The 22,032-nt window shown below is 40.7% G+C and overlaps 5 non-coding genes across 5 annotated transcripts; all 5 read left to right on the plus strand.

The window, feature by feature from the left end:
* The first annotated feature begins 15,058 nt into the window (after positions 1-15,058).
* trnae-cuc (transfer RNA glutamic acid (anticodon CUC)) lies at positions 15,059-15,130 on the plus strand. Its single transcript has one exon. It is a non-coding gene; the product is annotated as a tRNA-Glu (tRNA).
* Positions 15,131-16,645: 1,515 nt separating this feature from the next.
* trnae-cuc (transfer RNA glutamic acid (anticodon CUC)) lies at positions 16,646-16,717 on the plus strand. The gene has a single exon. It is a non-coding gene; the product is annotated as a tRNA-Glu (tRNA).
* A 1,515-nt stretch (positions 16,718-18,232) lies between these two features.
* trnae-cuc (transfer RNA glutamic acid (anticodon CUC)) lies at positions 18,233-18,304 on the plus strand. Its single transcript has one exon. It is a non-coding gene; the product is annotated as a tRNA-Glu (tRNA).
* A 1,507-nt stretch (positions 18,305-19,811) lies between these two features.
* Positions 19,812-19,883, plus strand: trnae-cuc (transfer RNA glutamic acid (anticodon CUC)). The gene has a single exon. It is a non-coding gene; the product is annotated as a tRNA-Glu (tRNA).
* A 1,515-nt stretch (positions 19,884-21,398) lies between these two features.
* trnae-cuc (transfer RNA glutamic acid (anticodon CUC)) lies at positions 21,399-21,470 on the plus strand. Its single transcript has one exon. It is a non-coding gene; the product is annotated as a tRNA-Glu (tRNA).
* Positions 21,471-22,032: the final 562 nt, after the last annotated feature.

Genomic DNA, 22,032 nt, shown 5'->3' on the forward strand with positions numbered 1-22,032 from the left:
AGAGTATGAGCAAGGTGGGCTAAATGGAGAAGTGTGTCAGGATCTGTGACAGAAAGATCCCAAAGAGGTTTCATTAAATACTAAATTATTTTTATTGACTTGTCCCTCGGAGGGCAATTTGGCTTACAGCAGAACTGCTGTAAACCTAACCGCAGCCTGCTGCTGGTCGCCGCGCACGCATGCGCCCAGGCAACGTGGGTGAAGTGTCTTGCCTAAGGACACAACGACAGTACACACGTGCCTGAGCCAGGAATCAAACCGCCAACCTCTCGATCATAGGACAACCCTCTCAACCACTGCGCCAACATCTGCAGAACGGTAGTGAAAGCAGGTTTAACTGGAGGTGGCAGAGATGAGTAAAAGTGCCCTGAAATTGTATTTTCTGAAGGTGGTGCTGCTGTAAAACGCTTCCCTTCTAAACCCCACAGATCTTCCTCTTATTACTTCAAACAAGCCCCTTATGCTACTTTGAACATTTAATGTGCGCCGTGAGATTTGAAGCTCCTAAAGCGGTTGTGTTCCCTGCATCACGGTGGGACCTCGTTAGAGGAATGTGGTCACAGGAGTTTCTCTTCCTGGACACAGACATTCAAAGCTAATCCGGTATTTAGTTAAATCTCTACTCTGCACTGCATCTGAGGAACGTCTGTGTTGCTACAACCAGCAGATCTGTCCCTTTTTTTAATCCGTCCCTTCACTGACATCCTTTTCTTCTGTGGGCTGATTTATCCCATTGGAGTATAGCGTAGCGTAAAGCTGAGCGCAAGGCTGCGCTAAATTAATCACTGAAGTGTAGTGACACAGTTTCCAGCGTAAAAGCAGGGAAAATAGCATATAATAATAACTTATATGAAATGAGGCAGGCTATGGGGTCACTCAGTCAACATGACCAATGCAACAAAAAAACTAAACAGTTTGCGGAACCACTGCTCTCCTTTCGCCCAACACGACCCCTGGACAGGGTCTCCTTTATGTTCAGAGGTCAGACAGTGTTGAGTTGTTTTCACCTTTTTATCGACACTTCATAATCCAAAGGAGTGTCTGGGCTAATCAGGCGTTTGAGTTGTATGCAAATGAAGGGTTTGGGTTAAGGTTGTCGTTGTCCCCCCCCTGGGTTGAGGGTCTAAACATTTATAGAGACAACATGTGGAGGAAGATGCACTTCTGCACATTATCCCTGTGAGAAATTCATCTGCTATTCCCTTGTTCTGCAATAAATACTTTACAAGAGATTTCTGACCCAATGGGAAATAATAATGTGCCCCACATGCAATTTTTCCCCCCAGTGGGAGATCCATGTCAATGCTGGCTGTGGCCAGTTAGCCTTGCTGTGATTATCACAGAGGCACTGGGCCGTTCACCTTGAATGTCCAGTGATATCTGCAGTAATCCAGTAAACTGGTTGGTTTTGGCTTGAAGGGCAAAACGAAAAATGACACGAGTACACAAAGGAGATGCTTTGTCACATTATAATTTTATTGTTTGTATTTTTTTTTTTTTCCATCTGTGTGATTTACTTCCTGGCTCATGCAGGCAGAAAGCTGAACGAGGGAGACACGTCTGAGTAATCAAATATTCACACATTTGGGGAGTCGCTGACAGGAAGTCACGCCATCCTTCGAGAACTAATTCAAACTGCTGGGCTCTCAGACAAAAAAGGAAGGCTTCTCGGATACTCAATGTAAAAGCAGTCAGACAGGCAGTTAAATGCAATCATCAGACAGATGGCCAGTCAGTCCAACAGTTAGGCAGAGAGACAGGCAGTAAGACAGGTAGGCAGGCGTCTGTGTAGGGAATACAAATGACATTCAGTCAGTGTTGCTGCAGCCGTACAAACACAAACAGCATGGCAGATTAGCCACTCTCCACTGACCAGAAGCCCCGGACGAGCCAGTGCAGCCATAGAGAATGAATGGATCATTTAACAATTGCTCCCTATCCCTGAAATGGGAGGGGGGGGGGGGGGGGGGGGGTAACCAATATGGCTGCCAGAAAGACGAGTGTGGACACTGGGGGATTGAGCATATCGAGGTTTGTCTTGGTTAGGAACAGACTCTATCGCTGAGATTGTGGTTAGTGTCCGGTAAATTCATAGTGAATACCGTGAGTCTTCGTTAATGGTGATGAAGAGCTTTGAGCTTTATTTTAGAATGATGTAAATGTAATCATGATTCAAACTGAGGGTGGAATGCTTGGGTAAATTGACTGGAATGCTGCTGTTTCAGCCTCATTAATTGTTTGCTGCCCATTAATTCCATCAGAATTAGCATTGTAATGCAGAGTTTCTGATATGGATATTTTTCATTAGCTTCTCTGCTGCATTGGTGAGCAGGATATTCTACAATCGCTCATTTTGCTGTCTTTATACACCTTTGTTTGCTCAGCATTAGGGATGTCCAGATCATGTTTTTATGACCCCGAGTCCAAGCCATTTGATTTTTAACTGATACCGAGTCCCGATCCGATACTTCTATAATACATTTTAAAAAAATCGAAGAGTGAAGAAATGGATTCAGGATGCCCCTTAATTTTTATTCTATTAATCTTATTTCAACATTTATCTTAAACAGAGAACTTCTGTGTCGTAGCTTGAACATTCAAGTAATAAACAAAATACTTTTTACTTCAAAATACTTCCACAGCGCAGACATACTCGCGTGACTCGCTTCAAGCTGCTTCCGTGTTTTGACGGTTGACGGCATTCAACCAACAGTGTCACAGGAAGTGATGTCGTGATGCATTGGGCGTCACTGTGGTAAATATGCTTTTAAATTCCCAGACAGTTGTCTAAATCCTGGAAATATGGACTAATATGAAATATACGAACCATAATTGTGTTTCTCAACTGGTTAAAACACTGAAACAGGTCGTTTCTGTCAGCAGTGGATGTTTTATGAAACGTCGCTATCGGTGGAACTTGGCTTACATTTAAATGCTGCAGCCAGTCGTATGTTAGAAGGATGTCACAAAATGTAATTGATGGACTTGAAAGAAACTTTCATGAAAGATGTTCCCTCGGTGATGGTAATGTTCAGGATCAGACACAAACAGACGGACTTTATTTGTCATCTCAATTTGCATCAAACATATTAAATTTGCATTCACTACCTGGTTCAACTTCTGCAGTAATCCTTGCAGTGAATAGCCAGAGGGAAGCTAAACTGGCTGTTTATTTTGATGAGCCCCTTTTACTGCAGACATTGTGACTTGTATTGGAAGCAGGTCCACAGGTGCAGCTAATAACATTAACGATGTCCCAGTAAGCCATGACTGTGTGACAAACTAGACTTCAGCCATAATTAATTTTATTACTTACACCTGTTTGTCTGTGAAATGTCTCCTGAAAAAGTACCATAATTAGGATAAGCTGGAACAATAACGCTTTGAATCTGCATATTTAGCCAAAGACGCTGTAATACACTGAAAACTGGAAACTCTGCTGGCTCCTCTGAATTCTGCTCACATACTCCTCTCTACCAGGTTGTTTATTAAGGTGTTTTTTTCATGCTCTCAGCCCCGAAATGATAGAGAGCGATTCATTCCAACTCCTACTGGGGTCAAAAGCCTTGTTTTACTTCCGGATGTAGTTTAATAAGCCCATAACGAGGGCTGACAGAGAATTAATATAAATTAAAATGGACCAAAGAGTGCCTGCAAACTTGCCTTCATTAATAGGTAAGTGACAATATAATTTTTGTAAGGTGAGCTTGCCAAGATGCTTGTGCAATAAGCTCCATACAAACTGCCATTCTGTGAGTTAGATCATTGTTTTTGAAAATAATTAGCATATGATACATTTTTAAGAGGGGAAGTAGACAAAGGCAGGACAGAAGAACGGTAAAATAGCACATTAGCCTCTGGGGGGATTGAGATCTTCACCTTGTGTATTAGGTTATAGTCATTTTTAGAGTGGTATCTCTTGCAGCAAAGGAGGGCCTTTCTTAGACAAGCTGCCTTTTGCGGTTTCACCCTGAACCATTTCTCGGGTACATGCTCCACTTCGTATTGATCAGACTTCATAAATTGTGAAAGAATATAGGGGCGATGGAGAGGCCTAAAAGCTGCCCTAAATAGGTTAGTGCAGGATGGCGAGAGTAAGCATGGAGAGGCGCATGAACCACCTCGGAGCAACTCATTTGAAAGCACTGCTGACATCATGTATAATCCCCTTTATGAAATTAACTAAACGTGCAAGGAGCTCTTTATCCGGCCCATGTCTGCCTTTGTCTCATTAGAATGGGGATTCGTGCACACAGCTGCTGGAAGATTGCTGAGATTCTTACCCTCAGATTTACTGCAGATGGACGTTTTACAATGGCTTTGAAAAGCGCTGCTGTCTTTCAGCTCTGTGTGGGAACAGACTCGTCCGGATCAGACTAGCCCTTGAGTTGAGCGTTATCATATTGATACTATGATGGGACCAGAGTATAAATGTAGAAGAAAACCTTTGGGTGCTTCATGGAGTCAGAAACATTCACGCAGTATAAATAATTGCCTGCTATTGCTGACATACTTAGATTTAAACCTCCTCTGTTCTTTTCATCACACCAGAATTCAGGCTGTCACAATGTTGGGACGAGGAGACAGAAAGATAAATGATAAAGATATTTTATTATAAAATGCGGTGTGTATGTGTGCGTGTGCGTGTGCACGTGCACCTCCATCTTGTCCCATCCATGGGAAAAAAGGCATGAGTTGTAAAGGTGAAGCAGGGAGCCACAGTCATCTGTCGTTGTTCATCGCTGATGTCCTGTTATATATCAGAGGCAAAGATGAATGTAGCTAATAGACTGTGACACAGCCATTAACTACAGCTGTAATAGAAGTGTAATGGAATCAAACAGCCATTTCTCCCCTCAGCATAGCCTGGCACAGGTAAATGTTTGAGGACCAGCCACTGTTGAGGCAGCCATCGCCTCTTTGCCCCATTTCCTGATTATTTCTCCTGCGTATGTGCTTCGTTTCATTTCTGTCCCTATGCCACACCTACCCCAGCCCTTTGCAGCCCCTACCCTCCTGGGGTGTCACAGTCGTCCTTGAACCTCCATCACCAGCTTCCTCGCCAATATCAGACCCACATAAAAGTGTCCACTCTGCTTTCATCCCATGCATCCTGGGGATAATATGTGACATATCTGCCCACACACCCTCTGTGTAACCCCATTTGTAGCTCCTTGTATATTCCTGTATGAAATTACTGTATTGATTTTTTTTGAAATTGTTGTTTATGGTTTGAGCTCTTGAGTTTCAGCAGATAATGGAAGGCTTGTTATGCACCAACATGGGGCAGAAAAATCATTGGAGAGTAGTCTGGACAATAATGATATCAATGTATGAACAATTAGGTGGCTCAGTGTGAGCATTGAATATTCAGATTATTAATACTGAAATACTACTTGTGTGGCAAAATAAATAAATTGCAAAGCAACCTGCAAATCAAACCCACGATCCAAGCATGGTGTGGCATGCCCTTCACGTTCGGCAGCAGACTAATGGATGCTCACCCACACCCTTCTTATCATAACCATCATAACATGTGGAAATAGGCGGCGCAAGTTTCTGCTTTATCCATAACAAAGGACAATCCAGACTCACTGCATCACATTCCAGTATTCCTGGCAAATGTGTGGCCTTCAGGAAGAGAGATCCCAGGTCCACACAAAGCACCAACACACCCACAACAAAGAGAGTCTCAACTTTGACCTTCAAAGTCTTGAGACTTCTCTTGGACTTGAACAAAACCGACTTCTGAACACTGCTCCCCAAAGCAGCGCAGAATCGATAAGAAAAAATGCCTCCTAATATGCACTATTGATGTTGGCTCTGTAATGAGATACGCCTGAGCATTGGCCGTCGTCTCGGCGCTTGTCTGCTCATGGATAAACTGAGGAATACTCTTTAAATCAAATGGTGTTGATATGTCGGCTGCTGTCCTTGGAGATGTGATCGGAATGAAAATAACTCCCGGTTGATTCTGAAAGCATCTCATTACAAAGTCAGAAGAACGGTGCTGTAGAGATAAGATTTGTTGATAGTTTTTCAGGGCCACCGTCCTTGACGGACGGTCTTTGTGTCTTCTGAAGCAGCTGACGAGATTCTTGCTTGATGGAAAAATATTGTCATACATTTGAAACATCGCTTTCAGAGCAATGTCTCAAACAAAGTCGTTGCTCCGCAACCAAAAACTCTGGAAGGAGGTTTTCATCTCTGCATGTTAACAAGGACATACTTCAGAAATTATTGAGGTGAATTACGCTTCATCCTGTCCAGCTGAGAACAATTACACAGTGAAATGCTTCCTGATTAGTCACACTCACCTGTCTTCCACCCCGTCTGAGACTGGACGAACTGGGTAGCGCATCATTACGTGGTCTGATTAGAACCTGGATAGCTGCAGATGGCCTCCCTGGGATTTTACAGCTGCTCTTCTACTCGGTAAAACTCTCTGCCGCTCTTTCATTTTGCTACCCAGCTGACATCATTCAATTTCACCAAATTCTGAAGCATAAAATAAAAATAATGCTAAAGTATGAATTGCTGTCTATTAGTGGGTTAACAGGGATTTTAAGTATTTATGTCATGTAATTTATTCATATCTGCAGGGCTTCTTCTTCAGGGCAGGTACTATTTTATTCACAAAACGTATGCAGTTTGAAGTTGCAGAGAATATTTGTACCACTGCAGCAGGAGGAAACTGTTAGCAAATGTTTTTTTAGATCACTAAAGTTAAAAAGCAATCTTATTCTAGCAGGCCGGCTGTGAGAGGAACTTTTTCAGAAATGCAATGCATATAATAATGAAATTAAATGACAAAAAATGTCTTCTTGAAGAGTCAATGTTATAATCTTATTACAATTTTCTATAAGCCTCTGAAGTCAAAATACATCTTGGAAGATTCTTACCTAATTGCCTATATTATTGGATGCAGTCTGCATGTTTCAGCCTCCTGGTCATGGTCCATTTGTGTTTGTGTGCCTTAAACTTAGAGTTATTTGAGGTTAACCACTCCCCGTTTGGGGAGTGGGCGTGGTCTGGGCTCACGTGTTTTGTTTTTGTGTGCTGTGTGACTGTGTGTAAAGCAAAGTCCGAGCATATTTTCTAATAAGACGAGCAAGCAAGAGAGTGTATTATGGCAAGCCGTTTAGGAAATTATTATATATAATAATAATAATAATAATAATACATTGGTTTTATATATACCGGTATATATGGTTATTACATAACTACATATATGTATGTAGAGACCATTAAGTTTTTGTGATGCTCATTCAATATATATCAGAATTCAGTCAATATTCTCAAATCTCATATATATATATAATAATTTCCTGAACGGATTGCCATAATGTGTGTGTGTGTGTGTGTTTGTGTGTATGTGTAGACCCCAAGGAGTTTTTGTGAAGGTTCATTCACACAGAGGAGAAACAGGATAGAGAAGGAAGACACCAACAAACACACACGCCTGTCAGGCAGCTTCATCTCGCTGTGCACTCTGTGAATGAGATGTAAATGCCTCGCTCACCTTTCCACCTGGCGTGATTTAAGTGTTTCCAGAGACCCGGCTGCTCCGCTCACTGTGAAAATCTGCTCAGACGAACATCACTGCAGGTAGACACAATTTTAATTACATTGTGTGAATTATGAGTGTGTTTGTGTGTTTGACTCTGCGAGTGTTTACCTGCATTTTAGCAGGATAAATGTGGCTGCAGAGAGCCAAAGGCAGGTGCATCTCTCATTTTCTGCAGCAGTTGTAGCCATAGTGTCCCAGATTTGATCTACAAGAGTCCAGACCACAGAATGCAGCATTGTGGCCTGTCTGACCCGTCTTGTCACTCTCCTTTGCAAATTCAGTTAAGAGTGAAATGTTTTAAATATATGGTGATGTATGTATTTTAGCAACTTAACAAAGGGTTTAGACAAAAAAGTAAAAGAAATATAAGATTGAGAGGAAACATAGAGAACTAAGCAAGAGAAAGACACCAAACTCTCTCGTGTCTTGAAGATAGTCAAACAATTTTTCAAGACCAGCAACTTTCAAAGTCTATAAAAATTGATCTGTTTGTCATGAGCGGAGACCGATTTGGGATTCCTCAGGCATAAAATCTTTGTGAAATGGGTGTATCAATCAGAAAAACAGACAGAATAAAAGATGATAGAGGGAAAGAGAGATGAGAAAGAAGGTGCGAATTCAAGAGCCAAAGAGGGAAGAGGCAATCGTGCTCTAAAGTCATTTAGTCATTGCTCCAGTTTTCCAAAATCCTTTCATAAAGAAAGCCAGTCTTCCATCCGCCTGTCTTTGAGCTAAAAGTAGCAGAACATTGCTGTACTGTCACGGCAGATATGGAAAACATTTGGCTCCTGTTACATGGAAGCGAATGGCATCTTGTATCTTCTTTATGTTCCTGATAACAGCTGTCGGATAAAGGGTTTGTTTTTTACAGTGTTGCTGTGTAACAGAAGGTGTTTGGCATGCAATGAACTGTGAACAAAAGCAGCGCAGTTAAGCATCTTGTCATGTTTGAGAAGCTTCCAAAAAACATTCACCAATACTGTAAATGATCTGCATATTTATGTACAAGCCAAGATGAAAATGGCAGATTTACTCAATGTGTACTTTTGAAGCAGACAACTGCAGAATGTTTAATTCACTTGAGTATGTTCTATGTTCGTAGCCAATCCTTCATTTCAGCTGACGTTTGAATGTTGAGAACTTATTCTCCTGAGAAAAGAGGCAGTGAATGCATCTCGACTCTGCACATGATAACATACTAAGATGCAGAAGGCTAACATGTCTCAGGCAACCTATGTAATAGGTGAATGTGTATGAATGTCTTCTGTGTGTGGAATAAATAAACTGCCTTCTTCATTAAGCGTGGTTAAGGACTCTGTATCAAGAACTCAAACCTGTCTTCTTTGTTTATCTGTCTGAGAACCAAGATATATAGTGTTTGTCTTTATTTTTAATTTTTTTATTGGCTTATACATCCATCACCACATGTCGCGTCCACACAAGTTGATTTTCGAGTTGATCCCTGTTCTTCTCAGAGGGTTTTAAAGGCTACACACATTGATTCTATATATTTTGAGGCAAATAACTCCACAAAATTGTTGAACATGTTTAAAAAGAATCCCTACTTGCTATCGTCTTTGAGTGCTGGAAGCATCATTTTGCATTTGCAGGTGTCAGATGGATAACCTGCATGGGTCGCTGTGAATCTGTTCAGTTGTCTCTTAAAACAACAATCATTAGCCTCTAAGACTGATTAAAATGTTTTATGGGGATAAGTACAACAATTGCTCAACGTCATTACACCCACAGTGCTTTTGGGAGAGATGATTGGATTTTGGACCCTTGTCCAGTTTAATTAAAACATCGGGTAATATTCAGGTTTATGTCATTTATCGTCATCTTTTAGTGCTTCCTCTTAACTGAGACAGATCAGTCCATCAATATATTGTCACGTAAGGTGGAGGAAAGGAATCCAAGATCATTTCTGTCTGAATTGACACTTGGTAATTGACGAAGGCTTCTTGTGTCGCCTAACCTCTTTGAATGGCTGCCAGATAGGTAATGCAATACAAATTCATTTTAGGTATGATGTCATATCCCACCTCTTTCTCATGAGATAAACGACACCAATATTTGAAGATTGAATGAGCTGCCATAGAGAAGCGACGACAAGCCGTAGCTACTCATTCCAGACAGTAAGGAAACAGAAACCACAGCGATGTTAATGAGATTTTAGAAACCTATCTGATACTATTCATGACTTAGCATTATTTGAAGACATTATTTCCACTACATAGCACTAATATAGATATTAGAATATCTTATTTCCTCTTACAAGAACTGCTAATCTATTCAGTCACAAAGAGCTGACATTTTGACACGAATATGTGGTCAAATAGTCAATTAACTCGAACTTCAGTTGCACAGACAGTTTTGGGTTTAATATGTCCAGGTCTCAGAGAATTACATTTGCCTCAACCTGAATGCAAGTGGTGCTGAGTGGATTAGAACATTTGCATTTAGATGTAGATTCACAGACATTTCATTCAGGTCAGGAGAAACCAATATTGATACTGCAATACTGATTTTATATGTATTTATATATATTTTATTTTATTAAATTTTTCTAAAACCAATTATCTCGACCCATGCATGGTCAGCACAGACACTGCCACACACTTGCTGTAGGACGTAGGTCATAAATAATTACTGAGACATTCATGCTTTATTTTGCCTTAATTGCAATGCTTTTTTGGAATATATGCAGACATGTAGGCCAGTGGCTGCGGATCATTTCGGTGAGGTCCACTGGCCTTGGTAGGGGTACATGTTTTCTACTTTCACAACAGCTTCAGTTGCAGGGTTGGTGAACAGAGCCAAGGCGCGCGTCTGATTTTTGAAATGTGTGTTTTGTCATCTTCTGTATGCACTCCTTAAAACACTGCATAGCGGCAGCACGTGAACTCACCATGGTGATGTAGATTCATCTGTGGCCGAGTGCATCATATGCATAATGATAACAAAGGATGGAACAGCATTTTGCAGCTTGTTGTAAATCTCTTTAATGTTGATGCACCCAAATATTTAATTTGCTGTCTAAATCGAGTCTTGAGTATTTTGATGGAAAGTCTGGGGTCGCTGTGTGTGTGTGTGTGTGTGTGTGTTCTTAAGCATGACGGAATCCAAGTTGGGCACCACGTTGGTGCAGTTGTAAGCACAATTACCGATAAAGCAGTCCAAAAAAATGGATGGATGGATGAAACCAAGATCATTTATATTATTATTTAACTAGTCTAATTTGCATGAAAGAGACATTTTCTGATTATCAGAGAGACGAGGTTAGTTATAGGGAAAGAAGGTCTACTGAGAAAGCAGAGTGCGGCTGATCCGTCTGAAATGTGACCTTCACGTCTGAGTTTAGCAGCGAAGAGTGGCAGCTTCAAGCTTTAAACCTGTCGCTGCTTGCGGTCAGTGTTGATCTCGCATCACAGCATGAGCTGAAATGAAGCATGGTCTCCCTCCCCGCACACCAAAACACCATCACCACCTGCAGCTCTACTTTCTTCCTCCATTTGTCATCAGCCTGTAAGAAGAAATGGAGTGGAGGAGAGAGAGAGAGAGAGAGAGAGTACCTGAAAAGGAGTGTGGTGGTAGAGATATAATTGCTTTCTTGTCTTTGTCGGTTCCCTCCCAAAAGGAGGAGGCATAGCTGTGAGTGACTGAGGTTATCTCCACTGCACTATCTGCTGAAGAAGCACATTAATGAATAGTGCATTAAAAGTTTGAGTCTGTGCTGCTCAAAAAAGGAAAAAAAAAAAACCTCGCACTATCCTGCAACTGCTGTAATTTAAAATCCACAATAGCCACTATGCAATCTTGAAATTGAAAAATAAAGGCCTTCAGGCACAGTGAGCAGTTTTCTAAAAAATAAACCCTGAAAACATTTAAACATTTGTCTATGTGGTTACAGCCTAATTGATTCATTTCACAACTCTTTAGCTACTCACGAGCGCACAGTTTCCTTCAAGTCCCCTTATTTTCTTTTGACAAACACACCATAAACAAATATGGATTCAAGTAAACAGTGGTTGCCATAGAGAAGCAAAGATTGGGGGGGGGAAATAGCTTTGACCATGATTGCAGAAGGAACTCATGTAAAACAAATAAATAAATAAAAACATGATGAATAGCATGACAATAATGCCCGCATAAATAAATATAATGCGGGAGAGCATGAATTGAAATGGGTTGAATTGCTCCTGAGCTAAAAAAAACCTAAATTACTGTGGTGTGAACGTGTGTTTAATTAACCATGTATGATCGGTTGCACATCCATTACGTGGCTAATCTCCACCACATAGAACACGGCATCACATTCCAGAGTCTGCATCACTGCAGCAGATGATAGAATCTCCTCAAGAATCATAATCTGGATGGTGAAGACAGAATGACTGGCAAGGGACAGTTTGTGTGTGTGTGTGTGTGTGTGTGTGTTAGTCGGACTGCAGAGGGAAATCTAGAGCTTAGATTCTAATCTTTGCAACAGCTACAGGAGCAAGAAGTGATCGTCTGTCTTAATCAATGATGGAGACAGTCGGTGCAGGTCAGGATGGGTAATGGTGTATGGACACCTTTCATAAGGTGACATAAATTCTGTTGGCAGATTCCTGTGCAACGAACAGAATGTTGAGGAACTACGGACACTCATCATCTAATTAATGACTGATCACTGAGCAGAGAAGTGGTGAAACTACTATTGACAGTTTATAACAGCTGCATTGTTGCAGGACGTGGACGTGGAATCACAAAGGAAATTTAGAGTATATTAGGATTGTGTGTGTGCGTGTGTGTGTGTGTTATGTTGGCAGAGAACACTCTGAACAGTTTAGCTCCTCAGAATATGTTTTTTAACAGAAGAGATGAAGTCAACATGAAAATAAACTTTTCCCAAGCATCCTGCATAATGCGACTCAAGGACAAACGGAAATAGAATCAAAAAAACAAATTCGATTTGAAGGGAAAGGATTTCAGCAGAGGTGGTGGTTTCAAAATAAATATTGAGATGTCCATTTCAGACCTGCAGCAGTAACAGCTAAAAAAAGTAGAAAAATAGTAAATTAAAGCAGAATGTGGAGCCCTCATTTATATTGCTTCACACCAGGCATGATGTTTTTTTCCTTTTATTAACTATTTTACCCAGGCAGCTGTTTCATGAACTTCACACAGGATTCTGGTGCTTTCCAGGAGGAGCCTTGTGTTCTTGGTGACTTTGGTCATCGTGTGATGAATTGTGCAACTACAATCTGGTAAGGGGATTAAATCAGCTATAAATATATACCTAGGGGTTTTCACCAGTAAGAAAATTTAGATGCAGTCACAGAGACCATCTTAGGGGAAGTACAGCCATTTCGTTTTCATTCATTCATTAGCGGGTCATGGGTTGTGCTAGAGCCTATCCCAGCAGTCTACGGACGAGAGGCGGGGCGCACCCACAGCTTGTCCATCCTATAGGTTTTGCTGTGGGTTGGGGGGGGGCAGTTTGCGTGACCCCAGTATTGTTACTGTAACAAGCCACAAATAATCTGAAGAACTCATGCGCTCCAAGGTAATTGATACTCTCTAACTGATCCCTCACAATGGGATTAGATTCTCGGGGCAGGTTTTCCTGGTCCAAGAGTCACATGATGAGGTTCAGCCATTCAGTGGACTGATGGTTTCAGGCGCGCTGACAGTTTTCCAAATGAAAAGAAAAACAGAAAATTCCTGCAGGACAGATTAGCTTTGACTCACTGAGGACTAGAGAATAAAGACCGTGATAAAGTACAACCAGGACCAGTTCAGATAGAATAAATAAAAAAGCAGAATATTACATCTGCTAAAGTCCATGGAGTCCTTGCCCTTACCAGGAAATATCAATCAAGGACATCTTATTGACAACAACCACCTGTTTCAGATGAGCCCATGTGGTCCCATGTGGTCTAGCGGTTAAGATTCCCGGTTCTCGCCCAGGTGGCCTGGGTTTGACTCCCGGTATGGGAACGGCTATCGGTTCGTTCTTACAGAATTTCCTTCATGATAAATAAAGTATATATCAATCTATTCATGATGAGGTAGCTGGTTAATAGTATGCTCTATTTCTATAGCACTTTTTTAGAAATAAAATTCACAAAGTGCTTTTACAGACAAAAAAATAAAATAAACAGGAACCATACAAACAGAAAATACATAATAAGCAAATCAGTGCAAAACAGATTTTTACCAGCAACAGTGGTGTCAAGGGACATTGATGAGATGAGGTACCCAGCAAACACCATAAAATAATAAAACAATGTTAAAAAATAAATAAATAAATAAAATAAATGAAAAGTAATTAAAACAGAGGACTCCATCAATTAAAAACCAGTCTATATAAGTAAGTTTTAGAAGTGTTTTAAAAGAAGTTACCGAATCTGCAAGCCGTTTATTTTCAGGCAGGTTGTTCCAAAGCCGAGGGGCCCTGATAGCGAATGCTTGGTCACCTTTAGATTTTAACCTCGACTTTGGAACGACCAGAAATCCTCGACCCGAGGATCTCAGGCTGCGTGGGGGCTCATATAACACTAATAAATCATAAATATAAGTTGGGCCCAGACCCATAAGAGCTTTAAAAGTGATCAGTAAAATCTTAAAATCAATTCTAAATTGGACTGGCAGCCAGTGCAGCGAAGCAAGGACTGGGGTGATGTGATGGCGTCTGTTAAAACCAGTAAGAAGCCTACCTGCCGCGTTCTGCACTAGTTGGAGGCGGGACAGTGATTTGTTTAATTTTTAATAATTAAATTATTATGCACATAGACAAAAATAATTAACTCCACTTACCTTCTGTGTTCTCGGTTCCCACGAAGTCCATTGTGTTGAAATTGGAGGAAATTCACAACGGAAATGCGCGGAAATCGTGTTTGGTTTGATTTTTGAAGTTGTTTGGTTTGGTTTGATTTTTAGTTTTTGAAGTTGTTTGGTTTGATTTTTGGTTTTTAGTTTTTGTTTGACCCCAATTTTTTGTTTTTTAGTTATTGTTTGACCCCACACACACCCTTTTGTGTCCTACCTTTTGTGCAGAACAGGATTCGATCCAACGTCCCATCACCTTGAGTCGTTGTCTTTATCCACTGAGCCATCTTCAGCGCTGGTGAATGCCGATGACCAGAGAGAGAAAGAGCGATCCGAAGGAGGCGCCGGCAGGAAACGGATTTTACCCATCTTGTGTTTGACGAGGCATCAACGTCCAGCACTAGTTGGAGCTCAGAGGGTGAAGAAGTTGGACAGCTCTCGGTTCTTTATGGTTCAGGTGGTTCTGGGTTCAATCCCCTCACCTTGACTGGGCCTGTGTTTTGGCTCATCTTTCTGAGTCGTGACTCTCAGGTGTTTGCTGACGAGTGATTATTTTAAATTCACAGATCTGCTAAAGCCCATGGAGGCGATTCTTTATTGATCCTTGACTTTACCAGGAAATATCAATTGAGGACAACTTATTGACAACAACCACCTGTTTCAGATGAGCCCATGTGGTCCCATATGGTCTAGCGGCTAGGATTCCTGGTTCTCACCCAGGTGGCCCGGGTTCAACTCCCGGTATGGGAACAGCCATCGGCTCTTTTTTACAGAATTTCCTTCACAATAAATAAAGTATATATCAATCTATCTATGATGGGGTTGCTGGTAGCTGGTTAATAATATGCTTTATTTCTATAGCACTTTTCTAGAAATAAAATTCACAAAGTGCTTTTACAGACAAAAAAATAAAATAAACAAGAACCATACAAACAGAAAATACATAATAAGCAAATCAGTGCAAAACAGATTTTTAACAGCAACAGTGGTGTCAAGGTACATTGATGAGATAAGGTACCCAGCAAACACCATAAAATAATAAAACAATGTTAAAAAAAATAAATAAATAAATAAAATGAAAAGTAATTAAAACAGAGGACTCCATCAATTAAAAACCAGTCTATATAAGTAAGTTTTTAGAAGTGTTTTAAAAGAAGTTACCGAATCTGCAAGCCGTTTATTTTCAGGCAGGTCGTTCCAAAGCCGAGGGGCCCTGATAGCGAATGCTTGGTCACCTTTAGATTTTAACCTCGACTTTGGAACGACCAGAAATCCTCGACCCGAGGATCTCAGGCTGCGTGGGGGCTCATATAACACTAATAAATCATAAATATAAGTTGGGCCCAGACCCATAAGAGCTTTAAAAGTGATCAGTAAAATCTTAAAATCAATTCTAAATTGGACTGGCAGCCAGTGCAGCAAAGCAAGGACTGGGGTGATGTGATGGCGTCTGTTAAAACCAGTAAGAAGCCTACCTGCCGCGTTCTGCACTAGTTGGAGGCGGGACAGTGATTTGTTTAATTTTTAATAATTAAATTATTATGCACATAGACAAAAATAATTAACTCCACTTACCTTCTGTGTTCTTGGTTCCCACGAAGTCCATTGTGTTGAAATTGGAGGAAATTCACAACGGAAATGCGCGGAAATCGTGTTTGGTTTGATTTTTGAAGTTGTTTGGTTTGGTTTGATTTTTAGTTTTTGAAGTTGTTTGGTTTGATTTTTGGTTTTTAGTTTTTGTTTGACCCCACTTTTTTGGTTTTTAGTTATTGTTTGACCCCACACACACCCTTTTGCGTCCTACCGTTTGTGCAGAACAAGATTCGATCCAACGTCCCATCACCTTGAGTCGTTGTCTTTATCCACCGAGCCATCTTCAGCGCTGGTGAATGCCGATGACCAGAGAGAGAAAGAGCGATCCGAAGGAGGCGCCGGCAGGAAACGGATTTTACCCATCTTGTGTTTGACGAGGCATCAACATCCAGCGCTAGTTGGAGCTCAGAGGGTGAAGAAGTTGGACAGCTCTCAGTTCTTTATGGTTCAGGTGGTTCTGGGTTCAATCCCCTCACCTTGACTGGTCCTGTGTTTTGGCTCATCTTTCTGAGTCGTGACTCTCAGGTGTTTGCTGACGAGTCATTATTTTAAATTCACAGATCTGCTAAAGCCCATGGAGGCGATTCTTTATTGATCCTTGACTTTACCAGGAAATATCAATTGAGGACAACTTATTGACAACAACCACCTGTTTCAGATGAGCCCATGTGGTCCCATATGGTCTAGTGGTTAGGATTCCTGGTTCTCACCCAGGTGGCCCGGGTTCAACTCCCGGTATGGGAACAGCCATCGGTTCTTCTTTACAGAATTTCCTTCACAATAAATAAAGTATATATCAATCTATCTATGATGGGGTTGCTGGTAGCTGGTTAATAATATGCTTTATTTCTATAGCACTTTTCTAGAAATAAAATTCACAAAGTGCTTTTACAGACAAAAAAATAAAATAAACAAGAACCATACAAACAGAAAATACATAATAAGCAAATCAGTGCAAAACAGATTTTTAACAGCAACAGTGGTGTCAAGGTACATTGATGAGATAAGGTACCCAGCAAACACCATAAAATAATAAAACAATGTTAAATTTTTTTTTAAAAAAAATAAAATGAAAAGTAATTAAAACAGAGGACTCCATCAATTAAAAACCAGTCTATATAAGTAAGTTTTTAGAAGTGTTTTAAAAGAAGTTACCAAATCTGCAAGCCGTTTATTTTCAGGCAGGTCGTTCCAAAGCTGAGGGGCCCTGATAGCGAATGCTTGGTCACCTTTAGATTTTAACCTCGACTTTGGAACGACCAGAAATCCTTGACCCGAGGATCTCAGGCTGCGTGGGGGCTCATATAACACTAATAAATCATAAATATAAGTTGGGCCCAGACCCATAAGAGCTTTAAAAGTGATCAGTAAAATCTTAAAATCAATTCTAAATTGGACTGGCAGCCAGTGCAGCAAAGCAAGGACTGGGGTGATGTGATGGCGTCTGTTAAAACCAGTAAGAAGCCTACCTGCCGCGTTCTGCACTAGTTGGAGGCGGGACAGTGATTTGTTTAATTTTTAATAATTAAATTATTATGCACATAGACAAAAATAATTAACTCCACTTACCTTCTGTGTTCTTGGTTCCCACGAAGTCCATTGTGTTGAAATTGGAGGAAATTCACAACGGAAATGCGCGGAAATCGTGTTTGGTTTGATTTTTGAAGTTGTTTGGTTTGGTTTGATTTTTAGTTTTTGAAGTTGTTTGGTTTGATTTTTGGTTTTTAGTTTTTGTTTGACCCCGCTTTTTTGTTTTTTAGTTATTGTTTGACCCCACACACACCCTTTTGTGTCCTACCTTTTGCGCAGAACAGGATTCGATCCAACGTCCCATCACCTTGAGTCGTTGTCTTTATCCACTGAGCCATCTTCAGCGCTGGTGAATGCCGATGACCAGAGAGAGAAAGAGCGATCCGAAGGAGGCGCCGGCAGGAAACGGATTTTACCCATCTTGTGTTTGACGAGGCATCAACGTCCAGCGCTAGTTGGAGCTCAGAGGGTGAAGAAGTTGGACAGCTCTCGGTTCTTTATGGTTCAGGTGGTTCTGGGTTCAATCCCCTCACCTTGACTGGGCCTGTGTTTTGGCTCATCTTTCTGAGTCGTGACTCTCAGGTGTTTGCTGACGAGTGATTATTTTAAATTCACAGATCTGCTAAAGCCCATGGAGGCGATTCTTTATTGATCCTTGACTTTACCAGGAAATATCAATTGAGGACAACTTATTGACAACAACCACCTGTTTCAGATAAGCCCATGTGGTCCCATATGGTCTAGCGGTTAGGATTCCTGGTTCTCACCCAGGTGGCCCGGGTTCAACTCCCGGTATGGGAACAGCCATCGGTTCTTCTTTACAGAATTTCCTTCACAATAAATAAAGTATATATCAATCTATCTATGATGGGGTAGCTGGTTAATAATATGCTTTATTTCTATAGCACTTTTCTAGAAATAAAATTCACAAAGTGCTTTTACAGACAAAAAAATAAAATAAACAGGAACCATACAAACAGAAAATACATAATAAGCAAATCAGTGCAAAACAGATTTTTACCAGCAACAGTGGTGTCAAGGTACATTGATGATATAAGGTACCCAGCAAACACCATAAAATAATAAAACAATGTTAAAAAAAAAAATAAAAAAAAATAAATGAAAAGTAATTAAAACAGAGGACTCCATCAATTAAAAACCAGTCTATATAAGTAAGTTTTAGAAGTGTTTTAAAAGAAGTTACCGAATCTGCAAGCCGTTTATTTTCAGGCAGGTCGTTCCAAAGCCGAGGGGCCCTGATAGCGAATGCTTGGTCACCTTTAGATTTTAACCTCGACTTTGGAACGACCAGAAGTCCTTGACCCGAGGATCTCAGGCTGCGTGGGGGCTCATATAACACTAATAAATCATAAATATAAGTTGGGCCCAGACCCATAAGAGCTTTAAAAGTGATCAGTAAAATCTTAAAATCAATTCTAAATTGGACTGGCAGCCAGTGCAGCAAAGCAAGGACTGGGGTGATGTGATGGCGTCTGTTAAAACCAGTAAGAAGCCTACCTGCCGCGTTCTGCACTAGTTGGAGGCGGGACAGTGATTTGTTTAATTTTTAATAATTAAATTATTATGCACATAGACAAAAATAATTAACTCCACTTACCTTCTGTGTTCTTGGTTCCCACGAAGTCCATTGTGTTGAAATTGGAGGAAATTCACAACGGAAATGCGCGGAAATCGGGTTTGGTTTGATTTTTGAAGTTGTTTGGTTTGGTTTGATTTTTAGTTTTTGAAGTTGTTTGGTTTGATTTTTGGTTTTTAGTTTTTGTTTGACCCCACTTTTTTGGTTTTTAGTTATTGTTTGACCCCACACACACCCTTTTGTGTCCTACCTTTTGTGCAGGACAGGGTTCGATCCAACGTTCCACCACCTTGAGTCGTTGTCTTTATCCACTGAGCCATCTTCAGCGCTGGTGAATGCCGATGACCAGAGAGAGAAAGAGCGATCCGAAGGAGGCGCCGGCAGGAAACGGATTTTACCCATCTTGTGTTTGACGAGGCATCAACATCCAGCACTAGTTGGAGCTCAGAGGGTGAAGAAGTTGGACAGCTCTCGGTTCTTTATGGTTCAGGTGGTTCTGGGTTCAATCCCCTCACCTTGACTGGGCCTGTGTTTTGGCTCATCTTTCTGAGTCGTGACTCTCAGGTGTTTGCTGACGAGTGATTATTTTAAATTCACAGATCTGCTAAAGCCCATGGAGGCGATTCTTTATTGATCCTTGACTTTACCAGGAAATATCAATTGAGGACAACTTATTGACAACAACCACCTGTTTCAGAAGAGCCCATGTGGTCCCATATGGTCTAGCGGTTAGGATTCCTGGTTCTCACCCAGGTGGCCAGGGTTCAACTCCCGGTATGGGAGCAGCCATCGGTTCTTTTTTACAGAATTTCCTTCACAATAAATAAAGTATATATCAATCTATCTATGATGGGGTTGCTGGTAGCTGGTTAATAATATGCTTTATTTCTATAGCACTTTTCTAGAAATAAAATTCACAAAGTGCTTTTACAGACAAAAAAATAAAATAAACAAGAACCATACAAACAGAAAATACATAATAAGCAAATCAGTGCAAAACAGATTTTTAACAGCAACAGTGGTGTCAAGGTACATTGATGAGATAAGGTACCCAGCAAACACCATAAAATAATAAAACAATGTTTAAAAAAAAATTTAAAAAAATTAAATGAAAAGTAATTAAAACAGAGGACTCCATCAATTAAAAACCAGTCTATATAAGTAAGTTTTTAGAAGTGTTTTAAAAGAAGTTACCGAATCTGCAAGCCGTTTATTTTCAGGCAGGTCGTTCCAAAGCCGAGGGGCCCTGATAGCGAATGCTTGGTCACCTTTAGATTTTAACCTCGACTTTGGAACGACCAGAAATCCTCGACCCGAGGATCTCAGGCTGCGTGGGGGCTCATATAACACTAATAAATCATAAATATAAGTTGGGCCCAGACCCATAAGAGCTTTAAAAGTGATCAGTAAAATCTTAAAATCAATTCTAAATTGGACTGGCAGCCAGTGCAGCAAAGCAAGGACTGGGGTGATGTGATGGCGTCTGTTAAAACCAGTAAGAAGCCTACCTGCCGCGTTCTGCACTAGTTGGAGGCGGGACAGTGATTTGTTTAATTTTTAATAATTAAATTATTATGCACATAGACAAAAATAATTAACTCCACTTACCTTCTGTGTTCTTGGTTCCCACGAAGTCCATTGTGTTGAAATTGGAGGAAATTCACAACGGAAATGCGCGGAAATCGGGTTTGGTTTGATTTTTGAAGTTGTTTGGTTTGGTTTGATTTTTAGTTTTTGAAGTTGTTTGGTTTGATTTTTGGTTTTTAGTTTTTGTTTGACCCCACTTTTTTGGTTTTTAGTTATTGTTTGACCCCACACACACCCTTTTGTGTCCTACCTTTTGTGCAGGACAGGGTTCGATCCAACGTTCCACCACCTTGAGTCGTTGTCTTTATCCACTGAGCCATCTTCAGCGCTGGTGAATGCCGATGACCAGAGAGAGAAAGAGCGATCCGAAGGAGGCGCCGGCAGGAAACGGATTTTACCCATCTTGTGTTTGACGAGGCATCAACGTCCAGCGCTAGTTGGAGCTCAGAGGGTGAAGAAGTTGGACAGCTCTCAGTTCTTTATGGTTCAGGTGGTTCTGGGTTCAATCCCCTCACCTTGACTGGTCCTGTGTTTTGGCTCATCTTTCTGAGTCGTGACTCTCAGGTGTTTGCTGACGAGTGATTATTTTAAATTCACAGATCTGCTAAAGCCCATGGAGGCGATTCTTTATTGATCCTTGACTTTACCAGGAAATATCAATTGAGGACAACTTATTGACAACAACCACCTGTTTCAGATGAGCCCACGTGGTCCCATATGGTCTAGTGGTTAGGATTCCTGGTTCTCACCCAGGTGGCCTGGGTTCAACTCCCGGTATGGAAACAGCCATAGGTTCTTTTTTACAGAATTTCCGTCACAATAAATAAAGTATATATCAATCTATCTATGATGGGGTTGCTGGTAGCTGGTTAATAATATGCTTTATTTCTATAGCACTTTTCTAGAAATAAAATTCACAAAGTGCTTTTACAGACAAAAAAATAAAATAAACAAGAACCATACAAACAGAAAATACATAATAAGCAAATCAGTGCAAAACAGATTTTTAACAGCAACAGTGGTGTCAAGGTACATTGATGAGGTAAGGTACCCAGCAAACACCATAAAATAATAAAACAATGTTAAAAAATAAAATAAAAAAAATAAAATGAAAAGTAATTAAAACAGAGGACTCCATCAATTAAAAACCAGTCTATATAAGTAAGTTTTTAGAAGTGTTTTAAAAGAAGTTACCGAATCTGCAAGCCGTTTATTTTCAGGCAGGTTGTTCCAAAGCCGAGGGGCCCTGATAGCGAATGCTCGGTCACCTTTAGATTTTAACCTCGACTTTGGAACGACCAGAAATCCTCGACCCGAGGATCTCAGGCTGCGTGGGGGCTCATAT

This window comes from Brachionichthys hirsutus, chromosome 21 (assembly GCF_040956055.1).
Source record: "Brachionichthys hirsutus isolate HB-005 chromosome 21, CSIRO-AGI_Bhir_v1, whole genome shotgun sequence".
Classification (NCBI taxonomy): domain Eukaryota; kingdom Metazoa; phylum Chordata; class Actinopteri; order Lophiiformes; family Brachionichthyidae; genus Brachionichthys; species Brachionichthys hirsutus.